The 21,613-nt window shown below is 46.7% G+C and overlaps 1 protein-coding gene across 6 annotated transcripts in view; it reads left to right on the top strand.

The window, feature by feature from the left end:
- The window catches only part of EPN2 (epsin 2), a 76,667-nt gene that overhangs the window by 15,654 nt on the left and 39,400 nt on the right, over window positions 1-21,613 (top strand). For 2 of the 6 annotated variants that reach the window (XM_060203188.1, XM_060203189.1), the window contains one exon: window positions 13,844-13,904. The exons of the other annotated variants lie outside the window; for them this stretch is intronic. The gene's annotated coding sequence lies outside the window, so the exon portion shown is untranslated. The remainder of the gene's footprint in view (window positions 1-13,843; window positions 13,905-21,613) is intronic. 6 annotated transcript variants of the gene reach the window in all.

The raw sequence follows: 21,613 nt of genomic DNA, 5'->3' as shown, positions 1-21,613 counted from the left end.
TAGGAAGGAAAGGACCAGAGGTCCGCCCCAGGGAACTGAAAAGCCTATACTTCTCTCTACATAAAAGCCTATACTTCTCTATACTTCTTCTACATGTAGAAGGCTCCTCTACAGCTGAGGAGCCTTCTGGCCAGCCTGTCTTCCGCCTCAGGGCAGTGTCTGGGGAGTTTCCTGATGCTGTGGCTAACAGGTCCCTGGAGAGTAAGACTCCTTAGCAGCTCTGTTTTGTAGAAATCCCTGGAGAAATTTTTTAAAAAATATTTATTTATTTATTCCTTTTTGTTGCCCTTGTTTTATTGTTGTAGTTATTATTGTTGTCGTTGTTGGATAGGACAGAGAGAAATGGAGAGAGGAGGGGAAGACAGAGATGGGGAGAGAAAGATAGACACCTGACGACCTGCTTCACTGCCTGTGAAGCGACCCCTGCAGGTGGGGAGCGGGAGGCTTGAACTGGGATCCTTATGCCGGTCCTTGCGCTTTGTGCCACCTGTGCTTAACCCGCTGTACTACCGCCCAACTCCCGTCCCTGGAGAATTTTATGACCAAGTTATAAGGGTAAGGGCCCTAGTGTTTGGCTTGGCCTGCATATTAGAGGCCTGCTATATGCTGAGGAGATACCCCAAGTCTCATTTCTCCTTAGTGTGGGCCAGACAGAAGTGTCCCACAGGCCCAGAAAAGCCTACATGTCTTTTGTTTGTACTGCATTGTTTTTTGCCCCATAGCACTGTTCAGCTCTGGCATATGGTGGTGCTGGGGATTGAATTTGGGATCTTGGAGCCCCAGACACAAAAGTCTTTTGCAGAACCACTGTGCCATCCACCTAGTTCCTTGCACTTCTTTTTATTATTTGAAAATTTTATGATGCAGTGATGGGGGAAAAACCCAGGGCCTCACACATGCACAATTCCTCTAAGTTAGCTCCCCGCCCAGTTTTCTCTACTTTCTTCCCTTCCCCTCCTCCTCCTTTTTATTTATTATTGGATAGAGACAGAGAGGAATTGAGATGGGAGGGGGAGATAGAGAGGGAAAGAGACAGAGACACCTGCAGCCCTACTCCACCATTTGTGAAGCTTTCCTTCTGCAGGTGGGGACCAGGGTCTTGAACCCAGATCCTTACACATTATATGTGTGTGCTTAACCAGGTGTGTCATCACCTGGCCCCTCAATTTTCTTTTTTCTTCCTCCCCCCCCCCCCCGGGTTTGGTTCTAGCACTACTGAATCCACTGCTCCTGGAGGCCATTTTCCCCATTTTATTGTCCTTGTTCTTATTGCTAGTGTTATTGTTGGATAGGATAGAGAGAAATTGAGAGAGAAGGTGAAGACAGGGAGGGGGAGAGAAAGATAGACACCTATAGACCTGCTTCACTGCTTGTGAGGCAACCCTCCTGCAGTTGGGGAGCTAGTGGCTGGACCCAGGATCCTTATACAGGTCCTTGCACTTTGCGCCATGTGCGCTTAACCTGCTGCGCTACCGCCCAGCCCCCGCCCCTCATTTTTCATTTTATAATTTTAGAAGGTGGGAGAGGAAGAGACACTGAGGCATTGCCCCACCATCCATGGAGTTCTCTTGGTGCTGTTCTTTGTGCTCTTAATGTGGTATTGGGTATCAAACTCACACCCCCACACATGGAAAGGTACTTAGTGAGATAGGTGAGCCATCTCAGTATCTAGTACTGCTTTTTTTTTAAAGATTGAGGGAGTTGGGCGGTAACGCAGGTGGCACAAAGCACAAGGACCGGCCTAAGGATCCAGGTTTGAGCCTCTGGCTCTCCACCTGCAGGGGAGTCGCTTCACAGGCGGTGAAGCAGGTCTGCAGGTGTCTATCTTTCTCTTCCCCTCTGTCTTCCCCTCCTCTCTCCATTTCTCTCTGTCCTATCCAACAATGATGACATCAATAAGAACAACAACAACTTCAACAGTAAAACGGGCAACAAAAGGGAATAAATAAATATTTTTTAAAAAGTAAGATTGGTTGTGGTATTGGTTTCCTATAATTGCTGGGATGAGCTACTGCACCGAGTTTGCTGCCTCCCACTTCCACTCTGAAGGCCGTGTGGTATTCACTCTGATTCCCCTGTGATTACATTGAGCCCTCTGGGTAATTCAAGATCCTCTGCCTATTTGAAGACCAGCTGATTAGAAAACTTCTACTGTATTTGCTGCTGTGACTCCTGTTTGTGACACAGCAGTGATTGGGCTCTACCAGAAGTTCTTGCCCAGAGTCCCAGACTTGCCAGCTTCATTGACAGAGGACTGTATTGTTGCCTGGCAACTGGGTCCAGTGCCACTGCAGGTGCCATCTGCACGAACTTTGTGTCCTCACAGTGGTGTCTCTTGCTTCCCTTGGCTGCCTGGCTCAGCCTTGGGACCCAGGACCTTCCTGGTGGGACTTGTCCAACTCTGGACGATGCTTTCCTCCTTCATGCCTTGTGCCCCTCTTCGCCCAGGCCTGTCCTGCTCTCCTCATCCAGGCACAGCCACTACCGTTCTCCATCTCTCTCCCTGTTCCCCTCTCCCTGACCCCAGGGCCTCCCTGATGCTGTTTTGGTATTGTTTGAACCACAACCCATTGTCTTTTGTCCCCCGTTTTCTGGCTCCCAATGCCAGTACATTCTGGCACTTTCAGTCTTATGTTTTCCACTCGTGTTTGTGAAGATCCGTCCTGTAGAATGTACTTTTAGAGCAGCAGTCAGCAGTAGTCAGGAGCCAGGCAGGAAGGTGACACAGCAGTAGAGTGTAAACCTGGCATGCGAGGCCCAGGGGTTCCATATGTGCCATCACTTAAAATAGAGGAACAACACTTGGGGATCTCTCTCTCTTTCTCTGCCCCACCCCCCCTTTCTCTCTTTCTTTCTCTGTCTTTTACACACACACACACACACACACACACACACACACACACACACACACACACACACACAGAGAGAGACTGAGAGGGACAAAGACAGAAATGGAGAGAAAATAATAACAATAACAATAATTTAAATGGGCTTCATAGTAAGCATTTAATAGAATATCTCCCACATGCCTTGCACATTCCCAGAGAAGGGGCTGGAAACCCCTAGCTTGCCCTTCTTCCTTGCTGTGCAGACCTGGTTCTGAAAGCAGAAGAGACTAGTGGACAGACAGCAGTGGCCTTTGTGTGTGTGTGTGTGTGTGTGTGTGTGTGTGTGTGTGTGTGTGTGTGTGGTGAAGGGGAAGGGGGCTCGCCATGTTGGCAGAGGCCATAGGCATGCTCACCTGCAGTAGGGTGTGGTGCTGTGGGCTGCACTGTGCTGCCAGTTGAATTTGGGGTGCAACGACATGGCTTCAGATATCTTGTTTTGCAGTGAGAGGGCTGCACTGTGCAGAGGCCTCACTGCGTGTTCTGTCTTTGCTAGCCCCTGGGCCTGCCTATGGGACAGACCTGCTTAACTCAGATACTGAGGGAGTGCTCTGCAGTCGCTGGGCTCCCCTTCCTGAATGTGCCAGGCCTTCTGAGAGCTGTGATGGGAGAACTGGTTAGTCTGCATTTCTGCATGTCAGTGGCTGGCAGGTCTACACACGTGTTCTTAGGGCAGTGTGTGTTGGTGGGTTGACTCCATTGTTACCCATGTGGATGTGAAGGGGGCTGCTGGGGCTTCTGTGTTGGAAGGTGGACGCCCCATAGTCAAGGTGTTGGGGGCACACACTCCACTAACAGGCCCCAGGACAAAGAGAGTTTACTTTTGTAGATTTGTTCTCTTTCCATCTTATGGCCAGTGTGAAGCCCCCTTTGCTCTGGTCACCAGGAAGCTCAGCCTTGAGTTATCCATCAGTCCTAGTTCTGTTGTGTTTTGTATGTTGTGTTCTCATCTTATTTTTTACCTTCCCTTTTTCGTTTTCCCTCTATTTTCCTCTTATCTAAATTTCTTCATTTAATTTATTTGAGAGACAGAGACAGAGATATCAGAGTACTATTTAGCTCTGGCATATGGTGGTGTTGGTGATTGAACCTGAGACCTTACAGCCTCGGACCTGCAAATCTGACATACTAAGCCTGAGTTGTCTGCCAGCCTTAGGTAACTTCTTCACTGTGTTCTTGATTTCTCTGAGGCAGTAACTCTGCTGGTCCTTTACTAAGAATCACTTGGGGGAGTCGGGCTGTAGCGCAGTGGGTTAAGCGCAGGTGGCGCAAAACACAAGGACCGGCCTAAGGATCCCGGTTCGAACCCCGGCTCCCCACCTGCAGGGGAGTCGCTTCACAGGCGGTGAAGCAGGTCTGCAGGTGTCTATCTTTCTCTCCTCCTCTCTGTCTTCCCCTCCTCTCTCCATTTCTCTCTGTCCTATCCAACAATGACAACAACAATAATAACTACAACAATAAAACAACAAGGGCAACAAAAGGGAATAAATAAATACAATAAATATTTAAAATAAATAAATAAATTAATTTAAAAAAAAAAGAATCACTTGGGGGTTGGGGAGACAGCATAATGGTAATACAAAAACTTTCATGCCTGAGTTTCCAAAGTCTCAGGTTCAATCCCACACTCCACCATAAACCAGAAGTTACTGAGCAATGATCTTGTAATAAATAAATAGCTTTCCTATTTTTTAAAATACTTATTTTCTCTTTTGTTGCCCTTGTTTTTTATTGCTGTTGTAGTTATTATTGTTGTTGTTACTGATGTTGTTGTTGTTAGATAGGACAGAGAGAAATGGAGAGAGGAGGGGAAGACAGAGAGGGGGAGAGAAAGATGGACACCTGCAGACCTGCTTCACTGCCTGTGAAGTGACACCCCTGCAGGTGGGGAGTTGGGGGATTGAACCAGGATCCTTAAGCTGGTCATTACGCTTCGCGTCATGTGCGCTTAACCCGCTGTGCTATCGCCTGACTCCCCAGCTTTCCTCTTCTTTATCTCTCTGGGCATATAGACTCAGGATCATTATGGGATACAGATGGTGGAAGGTCTGGCTTCTGTAATTGCTTCCCCACTGAACATGGGCATTGGCAGGTCGATTCTTACCCCCAGCCTGTTTCTCTCTTTCCCTAGTGGGGCAGGGCTCTAGAGAGGTGAGATTCCAGGACACGTTGGTCCAGTTGTCTGCCCAGGAAAGTCAGATTGGCATCATGGCAGCATTTACAATTTGGTGCTGAAAAGCATTAAGATATAAAGTAGATGGTGTTTTGCACCAAAGTAAAAGACTCTGGGGTGGGGGCGGGTAGGGTCTGGTCCTAGAACATGATGGCAGAGGAGGACCTAGTAGGGGTTGAATTTTTATGTGGAAAACTGGGAAATATTATGCATGTACAAACTTGTATTTTTTCTCTTTATTGGGGGATTAATATTGAAGTCATTCCATAGGTCTCTGTTGTTGTTTTCAGTAACTCTTAATCTCTTTTTGAGATCTCTTATTTCTTTCTTAGTTTTCTCGAATTCATCCTCAGTCTTCCTAATTCTGTTTTCTGCCTCATTTATTCTATTCTCTCTCCCCTCTGTTGTTTTCTGTAGCTCATCTATTTTGTTACCCTGTTCTGATACTGTACTAGCTTGTTCAGCTACTTGTGCGCTTAGCTCAGCTATTTCAGCTTTCAATTTTTTAATTACCTCGAGACAGTGCTTTCTTTCAGAGACTCATTTGTTGTTTCTGTATTTCTGATGACAATTCTTTAAAAAAAAATATTTTTTTTTGCCTCCAGGGTTATTGCTGTGTGCCTGCACCACAAATCCACTGCTCCTGGAGGCTGTTTCTTCTCTTTTTGTTGCCCTTGTTGTTTTATTGTTGTGGTGGTTACTATTGTTGTTATTGATGTCATTGTTAGATAGGACAGAGAAAAATGGAGAAAGGAGAGGAAGAAAGAGAGGGGGAGAGAAAGATAGATATCTACAGATGTGCTTCACCACTCGTGAAGCAACCCCCCCCCCCCACAGGTGGGGAGCCAGGGGCCTGAACCGGGATCCTTAAGCTGGTCCTTGCAGTTTGTGCTATGTGCGCTTAATCAGCTGCACTGCCACCTGACCCCCAATTCTTTTAAACTCTTTCCTCACTCCTGTGACTTAATTCCTTAGCTAGTGTTTGGATGTTGATCTCATTCTTCTGTGTTTCTACCTTTAGGGAGCTTTTAGCTGGATTTTTGTCCTGGTTCATTTCTCCAGTGTTTCTCCTTGGTTTAACCATTATTGTAGTGTGTTATGAAGTCCTTCTCTCAGTACTTTTCAGTCCATTGTTCACTCTTGCCTGGATTGAATTGTGTACTTAAGGTACTTAAAAGTTCACAGTTGTGGAAATAAACAGTTGTTTCAATGTTATTTCAATCCCTGAGTTGAAGCATAGTGGCTGTTGAAGGCTATGGGAGCCTGAGGGCTTTTTACCTATAAGTAAGTTTTTTAGCTTAATCACTCACTCCTGACCAAGAGATAAATCAGGGTGGGGGAGAGATAGCAAAGTGATTCTCACATCCACAGCTCCGGGCTCAGTTCAGCTTCTCTGCAAACCAGGCAGCACTGCTGGGCCCTATGAGTTTCTAAACAAGTCCCGTTTATAGTCTGTAGGTTCTGAGGCAATTATTCACCATGTTCTCATCAGGAGAACAATGTGGAAAATCTCCCACTATACAGCCCCACCGCTAGACGACCAGGGTATAGATCTTCTCCTGAGTTGGCTGGTCAGTTATCTGTCTCCCAGTGTCAGTACAGGGCTTCCCCCCTGTTGCTCCAGCCTCTAAGGGCAGTTGCATATGGAGACTTGCAATTGCATTTGGTGAGCCTTAAGGGAGTCCTCTCCTCCCTTTAGCGGTCTTTTTATTGGTGAAACAGACTGGAGTTGGCTCCTCAATGGGCAAACTGCCAGACTTGTTACCAGCCACGCGGGAGTAGATATGGGATTTAGCCCCAGGAGTCTCTCCATAGTCTCCTCTCTGTCCACGAGCCACATGTGTTTTCACTCACCAGTGACTTGGGTTCCCAAAGTAGTTCCAGTCTCGTCTTGTTGCAGTCTCAGGTGATTTTTGATAATCCTTGTTCTTTAGAGAAGTTTCTCAACTGGGTAGTGCTGGAGGTCTGGGCAGAGTTGTGGTCTCTGGATGCTCTGGTGATTTGGTGAGTTGCCAAAGTCGATCTAGTCCTGTCTTCAAACTATTGTATTTTACTGTCAACTGTAAACAATCCCCCAATAAAGAGATAAAAAAAAAAAGGTATAGGGAGTCGGGCTGTAGCGCAGCGGGTTAAGCGCAGGTGGCGCAAAGCACAAGGACGGGCATAAGGATCCCGGTTCGAACCCTGGCTCCCCACCTGCAGGGGAGTCGCTTCACAGGCGGTGAAGCAAGTCTGCAGGTGTCTATCTTTCTCTTCCCCTCTCTGTCTTCCCCTTCTCTCTCCATTTCTCTCTGTCCTATCTAACAACAACGACAACAACAATAATAACTACAACAATAAAAAAAAACAAGGGCAACAAAAGGGAATAAATAAAATAAAAAAAAGATATAAAGCAGAACAAATTGTTTAATAATCAGGAACCTTAAAGGTAAGAATATAGCAGGTGAGATTTGGGGTCTCTTTTGGAAAAAGCTAGGAAGTCTATTTAAGTTATATTCCAAGGGGCCTATGACTTTACTAATTTTTGCCTCAGTCTGACAGCTAACATGCAGGTGGGCTAAAGCTACCATCAGAGGGTGGATAGCATAATGGTTATGCAAAGAGACTCTCATGCCTGAGGCTCCAAAGTCCCAGGTTCAATCCCCCACACCACCATAAGCCAGAGCTGAGCAGTGCTTTGGTAAAAAATAAATAAATAAATAAAAATTTAAAGCTACCATCTAGGGGATGGTGTCAGAGTTGGAAATAGGACTAGAAAGCTGGATCATGGAAGAGAGTAGGTCTGAAATATGGGAAAAATATATAAATATCTTTAACTGTAAACCCCTTTTATCTGATCTGGGGCCTATATTCAACACTGGAGCCTGTGTAACTTTTTTTTTCTTTTTCTTTTTTTTATATTTATTTACTTATTTATTCCCTTTTGTTGCCCTTGTTGTTTTATTGTTGTAGTTATTGTTATTGATGTCATTATTGGATAGTACAGAGAGAAATGGAGAGAGGAGGGGAAGACAGAGAAGGGGAGAGAAAGATAGAAACCTGCAGATTTGCTTCACCGCTTGTGAAGCGACTCCCTTTCAGGAGGGGAGCCGGGGGCTCGAACCAGGATCCTTACGCTGGTCCTTGTGCTTTGTGCCACCTGTGCTTAACCCACTATGCTACCGCCCGACTCTCTGCCTGTGTAACTTCTGTGTCCCTGTGGGTCTGAGCTCGAATTCTGTGGTCATAGCTAGGAACATTCTAGGATGCACTCATTTAAGGACCCATCTTCCTCGAGTGGCAGAGTATGTTGACCTAACCTCCCTTTGGAGAGTGGGTCAGTCCCTACCATTGTTGTTCCACATTGAGGGCACAGTCCTATAGAAGCCCAGAGGCAGGTCCTGATGTTGTTCCTGATGGAGATGACCAGTGATGGTGGAGAGAGGAATCTGTTTGAGGTCTAGGCCTATAATATCTATGTGGAAATTCCAGGATTCCCTGACTAGGGCCCCGGATGATGGGGTGGCCTGGTAGTGACCAAGAGAGCCAACATTAAAGTATGTCAGTCTCTTGCCCTTATCCAGCTTTTGTAGTCCTCACTTTATTTGACAAGTGTTAGCCTTAGAGTGATTGAAGGAAGTGAAATAGGAAGTAGGTAAGGAGGGTATCTAGGTCTGAGTAGAAACTATTTGATTAAGTACTTTATGGTGTCTTTTTAGGTCTTCCTACTTGTTTGCTGCAGTTATTGAGTCACAGAAAACTATTATGCATTTTTACTTTAAGGTATATATTTTCCACTGACTTATGGATACATGTGCATATGTGCTCTATTTCATGTAGCCCCCAACTTTTAACTTATTTCCCAACTTTTAACAAGACAGACTTAAAGATATGAATAGCATGGAGTCTGGCAAGAGAGCTGACAGGAGGGCCTATGGTGTTAGTTCAGGGAGACTGAAGGGGGAGAGGTTTATATAGCTTCCAGTGGTTTTCCTGTCAGTGGTAACCTGTGGGGAAGCTTGTGGGGGCCCCTTTCCTGGTCAGAACCACAGAAGCCTCAACTCCTCACCCAGGATGGATGGGTAGGGGTGGGGTACGATGACTGGAGATTATGCTCTGAAGACCTCAGGCCTGTCTGTGGTGGCTTGGCTTTGTGACAAGATCTTTGGGGACGTTCAGGACCCAAATCCCTTACTTGAATCTTAATTTATGCATAATGTAATTTTCCATAGACTGATTATTGAGAAGACCCAGGTATATACAAGGAGAAAATTAAAACATGGCCTTTGCAACTAATCTGACCCCTTCCTGCACTCTGTATACTTAAATTTTTTTTTAATTTTATTTTCCCTTTTGTTGCTCTTTTTTTAAAAAAAATGTTGTTGTAGTTATTATTGTTATTGATGTCATTGTTGTTGGATAGGACAGAGAAAAATGGAGAGAGGAGAGGAAGATAGAGGGGGAAAGAAAGATAGACAGACACCTGCAGACCTGCTTCACCACTTGTGAAGTGATGACCCTGCAGGTGGGGAGCTGGGGGCTCTAACCCGGATCCTTAAGCTGGTCCTTGCACTTCAAGCCACGTGCACTTAACCTGCTGTGCTACCGCCCAACTCCCACTCTATGTACTTTTAAGATTTCTTTCTTTCCTTTTTTTTTTTTATAAAATTAAAAAAAAATTCCCTTTTGTTGCACCTGTTGTAGTTATTGTTGTTATTGTTGTAGTTATTGTTGTTATTGATGTCAGTGTTGTTGGATAGGGCAGAGAGAAATGGAGAGAGGAGGGGAAAACAGGGAGAAAGATAAACACCTGCAGACCTGCTTCACCGCTTATGAAGAGACTCCCCTGCAGGTGGGGAGCTGGGGGCTGGAACCGGGTTCCTTTCGCCAGTCCTTGAGCTTTGTGCCACCTCTGCTTAACCCACTACGCTACCACCCGACCCTCCCTCCCTCCCTCCCTCCCTCCCTCCCTTCCTTCCTTCCTTCCTTCCTTCCTTCCTTCCTTCCTTCCTTCCTTCCTTCAATTTTTTAACCGGAGCACTGTTCAGCTCTGGCTTATGGTGGTGCGGGGGATTGAGCCTGGGACTTTGGAGCCTCAGGCATGAGAGTGTTTGCATAACCATTATGCTATCTACCCTCCACCCCATTTATTTCTTTTTATGAGACAGAAAGGGGGAGTGAGAAACAGACTAGAATATGACTCAGCTCTGGTTTATGGTGGTACTGGGGATTGAACCAGGAGGCCCCTAGGCTTCAGACACATATCATGTTCTAAGACATTGAGCTGTATATGTCCTTGGCCCACTTGTTGGCACTTTTAAAAGCACTCTCCCTGTTTTTTTTTTTGTGTTTTTTTTTTTAATAAACAAGATTTTATTTTTTCATTTATTTCACGAGAGGGGCCAGAGCAAGTGGTGCAGCCTGCTGGCTAGATGGGGTCACTCAGAAGAGCCCTTGGTGTGTTGGGTCCTATTGGGGCCTTGGATGTTGGTTGCTGTGAAGACAGAGGTGCTGCTTTGGGGCTACTGTAAGTGGGCCCTGGTGCCCTGCCTACCAGTGTCCATCCCACCTGTCTGGTCATGGAGTTTGTCCCAGTATCATGATCCTTCTGGGAAGACTGCAGGCTGCACACGCAGCTGGCCACTATGTGCTGTGTCCCACCACTGGCTGGGGGTGGTTAGGCGGGCCTTTCAGTCAGAACATTAAGGCTGTTGTGAAGGGCTTGTTTTCATGTGGGAGGAAAGGAAAATCCATTTAAAATCTGAAAAGGTGGAAACGTCTCTCTTAAAAGAAACGTCTTTCTATAACACATTGATCTTTGAGTCAGGGGCATGTTTTAAAAAAACAATTCCCTTTGAGATTCATAGAAACACAATTTGGATTTAAAAAAAGGAGAAGAAGAAGTGCATTGGTATCAGCCTAAGATGGTGTGGGAAGAATTCACTGTTAACTTTTCCCCCCCCTTTTGTTGCCCTTGTTTTATCATTGTTATTGATGTCATTGTTGTTGGATAAGACAGAGAGAAATTGAGAGAGAAGGGTAAGATAGAGAGGGGGAGAGAAAGACAGACACCTGCAGACCTGCTTCACCACTTGTGAGGCACACTAGCTTCCCCACAACCTTGCCAGCAGAAAGTGCGAGCAAGTGTTCGGCCCTTTTCCAGCCCACCAGGTATGCAGAGGAGCTCAATGTGGCGTGAATTTACATTTTCCTGAAGCATGCTGTCATGTTTAAGGATTGTTTATGTTTTCCTGTGGACAAGTCTTTTCCCATTTTTTTCTTGAGTTGTTCATGACATTGTTTATCCTCATTTTCTTCCTTTTTTTTTTTTTTTTTTAAAGATTTTATTTATTCATTAATGAGGAAGATAGGAGGAGAGAGAAAGAACCAGACATCACTCTGGCACATGTGCTGCCGGGGATCGAACTCAGGACCTCATGCTTGAGAGTCCAAAGCTTTATCACTGTGCTACTTTACTTCCTGGACCATTCTTTTTTTAAAAATTTATTTATTTATTTATTTATTTCCTTTTGTTGCCCTTGTTTTATTATTGTAGTTATTATTGATGTCATCATTGTTGGATAGGACAGAGAGAAATGGAGAGGGGAGGGGAAGACAGGGAGAGGGAAAGATAGACACCTGCAGACCTGCTTTACTGCCTGTGAAGCGACTTCCCTGCAGGTGGGGAGCAAGCTTAACCTGCTATGCTACCACCCGACTCCCAGGTATCCTCATTTTCTATGAACTATCTATAGTTTTGGAAGGCTCATGTTATGCATACATACATACATATGCACGCACGCACGCACGCACGCGCACACACACACACACATACACTTTGTGGGCAAAAGATCCTAATAGATCTTTTTTTTTTTTTAATTTATTTATAAAAAGGAAACACTATGTGGCGCGAAGCACAAGGATCAGCATAAGGATCCCGGTTCGAGCCCCCAACTCCCCACCTGCATGGGGAGTTGCTTCACAGGCGGTGAAGCAGGTCTGCAGGTGTCTATCTTTCTCTCCCCCTCTGCCTTCCTCTCCTCTCATCATTTCTCTCTGTCCTGTCTAACAACAACAATAATAACTACAACAATAAAAAAGCAGAGATAAATAAAAGAAAAATAAATAAATGTGGGCAGGGGTAGATAGCATAATCATTATGCAACTGTCATGCCTGAGGCTTCAAAGTCCCAGGTTCAATCCCATGTACCACCATAAACCAGAGCTGATCAGTGCTCTGTTAAAAAAATAAATAAAAATAAATTAATTAATTAAAAAAAGGAAACACTGAGAAAAACCATAGGATAAGAGGGGTACAACTCCACACAGTTTCCACCACCAGAACTTCCTATCCCATCCCCTCCCCTGATAGCTTTCCTATTCTTTAACCCCCTGTGAGTATGGACCCAGGGTCATTATGGGGTGCAAAAGGTGGAAGGTATGGCTTCTGTAATTACTTCCCCACTGAACATGTGCGTTGGCAGGTTGATTCATACTCCCAGCCTGTCTCTCTTTTTCCCTAGCGGGGCAGGGCTCTGGGGAGGCAGGGCTCCAGGACACATTGGTTGGATCATCTGCCCTGGGAAGTTTGGTTGGCATCATGGTAGCATCTGGAACCTGGTGGCTGAAAGAAGAGTTAAACATGTAAAGGGAAACAAATTGTTGACTAATCATGAACCTAAAGGCTGGAATATTGCAGATTTGGGGGTCTCTTGTTTTATAGATAGTAGGCCTATTTTAGTTATGTTCCAAAGGGTCCGTGAATATATTTTTTCACTGAGTCTGATATGCAGGTGGACCCAAGTTATTGTCTGGGAGAGATGATGTCATGGCTGGAAAAAGGGCTAGAAAGCTGGATCAGGGAAAAGAGTAGCTCCCAAATATGGGAAAGGTGTATAAATATTGTTAACTTTTTTTTTTTTTTAATTTAACCAGAGCTCTGCTCAGCTCTGGCTTATGCTGATGTCAGAGATTGTACCTGGGGCCTTGAAACTGTAGACATGAAAGTCTGTTGTATAATGTCTATGCTGTCTTTTCTGCCTGTAAGCTGTAAATATGTTAAGGAATATATTTGGTGGTGGTGGTGGTGGGGATACTAGAGCACTGCTTTGCTTTTTCTTCAGGGCTCCTTGCAAGCAGGGCATGCCCTCTCCCACTGAAGTATCATTAGGGTCCTGAGTGTAGGTATATCCTCAGGCTAGCAATCATTCAAGTCTCTCTTGGTGCCTCTAGTCCCCTCAGTGTCTTGTGTTTAAAGATTCAAACTGTGACTGTAAACCAGAGCTGTGGTCTGTGCCAAGCAATAGAGCTCACACATTTGAAATAGTTCAAGAATTTATAATAAATTTAGAGGTATATGTAGCCATCAGAATAATCTTCTTTAGAGCATCTCATCAACCCAAGAGAAACAACATCCATCCCTGTTAAAGCCATCCCACCCTCCTTGGCTGCCCCTAGCCCCAGGTGACTGTCAGGCTGTTTTCTCTTCCTATGGGTTTGCCTAGTCTGACATTGTGTTTTCTGGCTTCTTCTACTTGGCATGTTTTCAAGGCTTCTCCATGTGGTAACTTGTATCCTTACTGCACTCCTTTTCAAGACTTAGTAGTACTCCACTATATGGAATAGACTGTTCTATTCATCCATCACGTATTGATGGACAGAGTTGCTTTCCCTCATAGACTCCTTAGTAGTTCTGCTGTGAACATTGGTGCACAAGTTTGTGTGTGAATGTCTTCTTCTCTCTTGGGATAGGGGGGGTCTTTTGTTTTTTAATATATTTATTTAGTTATTTTATTTTTTTTATCAGCATCACTCAGCTCTGGCATATGGTGGTGCTGGGAATGAACCTCGAACCTTTGGTAATGCAGGTATGAAAGTCTTTTTGTATAACCTTTATGCGTCTCCCCAGCCTATGAGAGGGCCTCTTTAGACCGACTTCCCCATCATCACCCTGTTGAGAAGAGAATGTAGAGAATTGTACTCTGGCTTTAGGCTATTTTATAGAAAGTGACACTTCCATCACATCTTTTGACTGGTACCATGGTATCAGAGAGGCTAGGACAGTCCATTTTCTGATGGCTCCTGAGGGAGGTGAATTGGAAATACTTGGTGAAGACTGGCCACCAGAGAGAAGAACAGTGAATGTCCCTGGGGCATCCATATGGTTAGGTTATTCTGGAAAGTTCTTCATAAAGCAGGATTTGTCTGGTGGAAATTACTTGAAGCAATGGGCTGACCTGAAAAGCCAGTTGGTGGAAGGCCTCTTTCAAGGAATAGCCCAGAATTGCTGGTTGGAGTCTGAGAGCAGCAGGGCGGTGTCTCCCCTCTGGAGCAGACGTAGCCTGGTGCCACTTCTCATCCCCTCTCCTTACCCAGCACAGGCCTTTTGGGCAGAGTTGTGGTACATAGTGTTGAGTCAGTCACAGCTAACACTTCACTGAATCTTCCCAGTAGCAGGTGAGCCCATCCTCTCCGAGGAACAGGCCCTGGAGCCTGTTTTGCTGAAGGCCTGCCCTGCCTGGATCATCCCTAGGTCTCAAGAGCCCAGAAAGCACCCACCCTAGCAGCCTGGAGGGAGGCTGGAGGTGGATTGGTGGGGGGGTGGGGTAGGGCTGGTGACTATCTCTGGAAGTGAGTGCCTCAGGCTTATGGGGCAGGAGTATTAATTAATTAATTTATTTTTGCCTCCAGGGTTATTGCTGGTGCCCGGTGCCTGCACTACGAATACATTGCTCCTGGAGGTCACCCCCCCCCCATTTTGTTCCCCTTGTTATTATTATTATTGTTGCCATTGGTGTTTTTGTTGGATAGGACAGAGAGAAATTGAGAGAGGAGGGGAGACAGAGAAGGCGAGAGAAAGATAGACATTTGCAAACTTGCTTCACTGCTTGTGAAGGGACCCCGCTGCAGGTGGTGGGTAGTTGGGGGCTCGAACTGGGATCCTTATGCCAGCCCTTGCACTTTGTGCCATGTGTGCTTAACCTGCTGCGCTACTGCCTAGCCCCCTTATTTATTTATTTTTTAAATACAGAGAGGCAGAAGGAGAGTGAAAGAGACCACAGCACTGAAGCAATGAGTGCACTGTCTGCTTGAGCTATTTCCCCAGCTTGAGATTTCTAAACTGACGTGCCTTCTGGCCTCCTAAGACTTGGGACTGATCTGAACACAGTTATCACCACCACAGTTATCACCACTGAAGGAACACACCCCTTCAGTACAGTTTTTCTAAATAAACTCAGCAGGACAATGGTGATGTAAACAGTGTTTGAACATGGCCATTTGGGTAGTAGAGATAAACCCAGAAGGATAACAACTTGAGTTTCTATCTCTGTGTTTTGACATTGGGTTGCATACCTCTAATCTTTCAGGAATTAGAAAGATTACTTGGTACAAAAATCACTGTTTATTTCTGCCTGTTAAATTTAGCATGAAATCAATTCTGGAACCTTTCCTTCCCCATGGGGATTTTCTTCTGCTCGTCTTCTTTACTGTGGGGTGGGGTGTCTGTGTGTGTGTGTGTGTGTGTGTGTGTGTGTGTGTGTGTCTGTGTCTGTCTGTCCATCTCTCCTTGGGGGGTAGAGGAGGGAAAGGCTAAGGTCCCCAATTCGCATGGGATTCAGTGGGCCTGCCTCAGTTTACACAGCTTGCTTGTGTTCATTTTCTTGTGCTGTGCTTTCCTAACGCTGAAGCTTAGATTCTCTGATGAGTCATAGGAGAGAAGCTGAGCAGTTATTATTATTTCTTTTTTTTTCATATTTATTTATTTTCCCTTTTGTTGCCCTTGTTGTTTAACATTGTTGTGGTTATTGATGTTGTTATTGGATAGGACAGAGAAACATGGAGAGAGGAGGGGAAGACAGAGGGGGAGAGAAAGACAGACACCTGCAGACCTGCTTCACCGATTGTGAAGCCACTCCCTTACAGGAGGGGAGCCAGGAGTTCGAACTGGGATCCTTATACCAGTCCTTGTGCTTTGTGCCACGTGCGCTTAACCCACTGCGCCACCCTATTATTATTTCTTCATTGAGAGGGAATGTAGGGGGGAGAGGGAGAAGAGGGGGACCTGAAGCATTGCTTCATGGCTTTTGAAACTTCTCCCTCTATAGGTGGGGACTGAGGGCTTGAACCAGTCCTTGCTCATTGTAACAGGTGCTCTCAACGAATTGTGTAACTGCTCCCAGATGGGCACCTGGCCCCCCAAGCAGTTATTTTAGTAGCAGTCCCCATGGGGCTATGCTTTATCACCCTGCTCTCCTCCAGGTTCCAAGCTAAGGGGTTGAGCAGGGGATGTTGGGGAGCAGAGCTCCTGGTGAGGTTGGGGGGGGGTGGACTTATTGCCCTATGAAGTCATTCATCTCTGTGACAGATGTGTGCCAGGCATCATGCCAGGCGGCAACCACTCGGAGACAGTCGGGCCCTGTGTCCCAGAGCTTATAGTCAGAGGTTGTGGGAGGAAGGGGGATGGGGTAGGGGGAACGGAAGCTGGAGCAGCTCTTAGGCCGTGGCTCCCAGCTGGGCAGCAGGTGGTCCTCTGGTGCAGGACCCTGCTTGTCAGGGCAGAGCCATGGTGGGCTTGGGGATCTGGGGAAAGATAGATGGGGTGTGCTGTGAAGATGTGGATCATAAGGCAGAGTCTGGAGGTTTCCTTGTGTCCTCTCCCCACAATCAAGGTGTACAGAGCCCCAAAATAGCTTCTCTCCACATCCTTGGGTTCTGCTGTCTTTGCTGATGGAGGCATTTCTCCCTCCTCCCCCACACTGATGTATCCTGTGACGTCTTCCACCAGCCCTGCTGACTGATGGTCACTGTCCTCATCCACTTCTTTCCTGGGAGTGTGTCAGTGCTGGGGGTTAACAGGTTAACCTCCTGGGGTCATGTAACCTCCCCCAAGTGATGTCCTTGGTGCCTAACTTGCTTCCTCTGACTTTTCCCCTTGTCCCCACTGTCCCCTACTTTCTCCAGGCTCTCCCAAGAAGAACACCAGAGCCCTGTGTTCCCTCCTGGCTTGGGGCACCAGCTGTCCCTTGGCTTGTTCCATGCACCATGCCTGCCCCACTAACTCGTCTACCACAGCCTTTGAGTTAAAGGTACCCATTCTGCCCCTTCAGTCTGTGCCCACCTCCCCCCACACACACACTTACACACACATTGGTATTTGGCTGTTAGGGGCTGAGTCTCATCTCCTGACCCTCCCCATGCCATACCCAGACTCAGTTCCCTAGTCATCTCATCACTGCCAGAAGCTTTGAGTGCTCTTCCTGCTCCTGTCCTCAGTGCCCCACCCCATCCTTTCATTCTGTTGCTGCTTGGCCTGTGTGTCAGAAATGCCATCCTCATAGAGTCACGTGTCTGCTCCCAGATGGGCGTTGGCAGCGTCCCCTTTAGCAGTGTGTCCTGTCATCTTAGTGGCATGCAGCTGCATGTCACTATTCTGTTAGTTCTGTATCTTAAAAAGTGTCACCCGCCTTTGGCTTTGACTGCCTCACAAAGTAAAACAGTCCCCGTATGGCCTGGCAGTCACACTCCTCTGTGAGCATCTGGGAGAGCTGGCAACATGGCTCCACAGGGGCTTGTACACAGATGTCCTCAGCAGTTTTACACTGGCCCCACAAGGTACACCACTGCCATCCTGCCCAATAACCCATGCCCTCAGGTGAGTAGAATGTGGTATATCCACATAATAGGAAGCTACTCAGCTGTAAAAAGAACTGAAACACTGGATTTGAAAGGCCACATTTCATATAATTCCACCTATGGGACATGTACATAATAAACACATCTTCATCTGCTCCTAGGCTCCCTATTTGGAACCCTCCTCTGTGGCCTTGTGTGTAGTAGTGTTGCCCCAGGTCTGGATCGGAAGCCGTATCTGTTCTTCCCTAACTCCCTATGCCTGTCTTATACTCACAGTGAATATGGGTAGAGAGGTAGCAGCTAAACCTAGTGTGTGTGCTAGGATGAGGAAACTATCTCTGCACAGGATGACAGTGCATCCTTCAGACACAATGCAGAGAGTGTCCGTTGGCTCCAGGAGGGAGGTCTACTCCCAGGAACTTTCTGTCTCTTTCCCTCTCTGTCTGTCTGTCTGTCTGTCTGTTTCTCTCTTTTTAGTGTATTTTATTTTATTTATTTATTTTATTTTTGAGAGAGATGCAGAGAGAGAAAGACACAGAGAGAAACATCAGAGCACTGCTCATCTCTGGCTTCTGGTGGTGCAGGGGATTGAACTTTAGAGCCTTAGGCATGAGAATCTCTTTGTATAACCATTATGCTGTCAACCCTCCCTCCTAGGAACTTTCTCTAGAGAGACTTGGGTACCCATTGCCCCAGAGACATGCGTTCACAGAGCAGCACTGTTTTGTGGCAGCAAACATTTGCAGATAGTCAGGTAGCCATTGACAGGAGAACGAGAGATGAACTGTTAAGTGCTAACCTCATCAGATACTAGGTAGCATAGAGATGAACCTCAGCTATCCATATATGTGTGTGTATATACTCACACAAAGATATGGAGATACATGTATGGGTGACTCATTAAAACCTCAGAAACGTGTGTGTGTGTGTCTGTGTATACACACATATACATAGATATATATTTGTGTGTGTAGAGTTGGGGCTTTGTGTATATGCAGTTTTACCACTCTGAGCTATCTCTCAACACATTCCTGGGAACACTCTACATAGGAGTTTCCATGAAAGCATGCCAGGTGGCAGTCAACCACTAGCGTGGAGGTGCCATCATCCACAGCAATTCTCCCATAGACATGGGCTATGATAACCAGCCCCAGCTGCTGCCCTGCTCCTTTGCGGCAGCATTTCCCAAGAAGCACCTGGATGTGCTAGCTCTGGTGTGAATGACAGGACAGACAGAACAGTGACAGGATGAGGATGGGAGCCCAGTGCAGACACAGTAAACATTGGACCTTCATTACATACTCCAAGAATCCCACATGTGTCTTGTCTGCTCAAAGCTTCTTCCTACAACCCCAGGGAACTCATCTTCACTGGCAACACCCAGTTAAGTGGACAGGGGTAGAGACTGAGCTGGAGGGCCTCAGAGCTTAGTGCAAACCCAGAGGCCCAGTGTTGCTCAGAGTGACACCAGGGCCAGACCCTACCACCCCAGCTTCTTCTAAGAGGGACAACACAGGGAAGAAGTGCTATTGCTGAAAGAAAGAGCACACCCTACCATACATATGATTCCACAGGCTAGTGGCAAGGGAACCATTTGGGCCAGAAGAGATCTGAAACCTGGCAGCAGCGATTCCCAGCACAGTTCTGAAAGAGAGCTTGAGAACCTGCACTGTTAAGATAATGCTGTCTCTTCAGCACAATAACCTCTTCTCCTTTTTTTTTTTTTAAACCAGAGCACTGCTCAGCTCTGGTTTATGGTGGTTCAGGGAATTGAACCTGGGACTTTGGAGCCTCAGGCATGAAAATCTTTTTGCATAGCCATTACGCTATCTCCCCACCCACACACACACACACAGCTTCTCTTAAATAGTTCACATCAACTTCACCATTGTTTAAATTGATTTTATTAGGAAAGAGAGTTCTACAATAAGGTGGTATTGGGGATTGAACCTTCAGCCTCTGGGGCCTCAGAGTTGGTGCTCTAACAGGCTGCACTCTCTCCTGTGCTCAACATTGATTTTTTAGCAATGTACTTTAAACACTTATGGAAGAGACCCCGGTGCCACTCCAGAGGCAGTGCTGGGGAGCAAGACAGGGGCCCCACAGACATCAGTCCATGGTGAACATGGAGCCACCCTTGGCCGACTGTCTATGGGAGAATTGCTGTGGATGATGTCACCTCCACGCTAGTGGGTGACTGCCACCTGGCATGCCTTCATGGAAACTCCTATGTAGAGTGTTCCCAGGAATGTGTTGAGAGATATCCTATAGATGCACCTTGGCGCCCAAGGAGAAAGTCGATTTAGGGAGCCTGTTGGTTGCCTACCTCTCTCTAGACACCCACTGCATGCTTGTGCGTGTGAGTACACACACACCACACCACACCACACCACACCACACCACACCACACCACACCACACCACACCACACCACACCACACCACACCACACCACACCACACCACACCACACACAGCAGCCTTGAGCTGTAGCCATCATCAGCTCCCTGTGACAAGAAGAAGTAGTTGATGTGATTCAGGTGAGCCAGCTGCAAAGGTAGGGTGTGGACCAGTGGTGGCTAGGTGACAAGAAATGGCTGCCTGGTGACAGCCGTTGTTAAGAATGCCAGTGGAGGAAGCACAGGCTTTGAAGAGTTGGGTCTCTGAAGTGTTGTGCTTGTCCAGGGGACAGGAGGGAGAAGATACTGAGAGAGCCAGCTTGAGGATACCCAGAACCCCAGCTCAGCAGAGTCTGACTTAGCATTTAGTCTTTTGCATTGATGAGTCTGTCCTCAGGTTTCCACTGCTCTGAGTGGCAGTGGGTGGGCTTTAAGACCAACAGGTTAGGGTTCACAGGCCTCTCCCTAGTCCTCTGGGCTGCCGTAGGTGAAGCAAAGGTGAGCAGGCACTCCTTTTCCTCACTGTCCTTGCTGCAGGGCTCCTGCTAGCCAGCATCAGGCTTCTGGTGGAGAAGCCAGAGTCACTATGGGTCTGCAGGCACACAAGAGCTGCTGCTTGAGAGGTCCACTGCTCAGCCTCACTTTGTGTCTGCATGTGCATGTGTGAGGACGCACACACACACATTCCCTGGCTCCTCAGGAGATGGCAGCAGCCCAGCACTCAGAGCCATCACAGTGACCAGCCAGGGCTAAATTCAGTACAAATTCATGGGAATTGTACATTTTCCCATGCAGTGCTGCTTGCTTTTTTTTTTTTTTTTTTACATCTCCAGACTGACTTTCTCAGAGAGGCAGAGAGAAAGAGAGAGGAGATGAGAGGAAAGGAGACACCACAGTATTAAACCTTTCTCTAGGGAGTCGGGCTGTAGCGCAGCGGGTTAAGCACATGTGGCACAAAGTGCAAGGACTGGTGTAAGGATCCTGGTTTGAGCCCCCGGCTCCCCACCTGTAGGGGAGTCGCTTCACAGGCAGTGAAGCAGGTCTGCAGGTGTCTATCTTTCTCTTCCCCTCTCTGTCTTCCCCTCCTCTCTCCGTTTCTCTCTGTTCTATCTAACAATGACGACATCAACAACAATAATAACAACAACAGTAAAAAACAATGCAGTGGGGGTTGAGTTTAAACCTGAGTCACACATAGGGTAAAACAGCACACTATCCAAGTGAGCTATTCTGCCTTTTTGTTTGTGTGTTTTTACCAGAGCACTGCTTAGCTCTGGCTTATGTTGGTGCTAGAAATTGAGCTTGGGACCTCATAGCCACAGGCCTGCCTAAAAGTCTTTTTGCACAACCATGATGGTGTCTCCCTAGCCCTGTTTGTTTCATTCTTCAGTTTAGAGAGGAAGGGGAGAAACACCATGCTACCACTTTGTCATCTGCATCCGTGGAGCATCCTCTCATGTGATGGTACTCTCATGAGGTGCTGGGACTCGAACCCAAGGCCTCACACATGGTAAGGTGTGTGCTCTACAGGGTGAATTATCTTCTGC

The sequence above is a fragment of the Erinaceus europaeus genome, chromosome 12, assembly GCF_950295315.1.
Source record: "Erinaceus europaeus chromosome 12, mEriEur2.1, whole genome shotgun sequence".
NCBI lineage: Eukaryota > Metazoa > Chordata > Mammalia > Eulipotyphla > Erinaceidae > Erinaceus > Erinaceus europaeus.
Note: the sequence above shows the minus strand (reverse complement) of the source record. Positions and strands in the feature narration are given on the sequence as shown.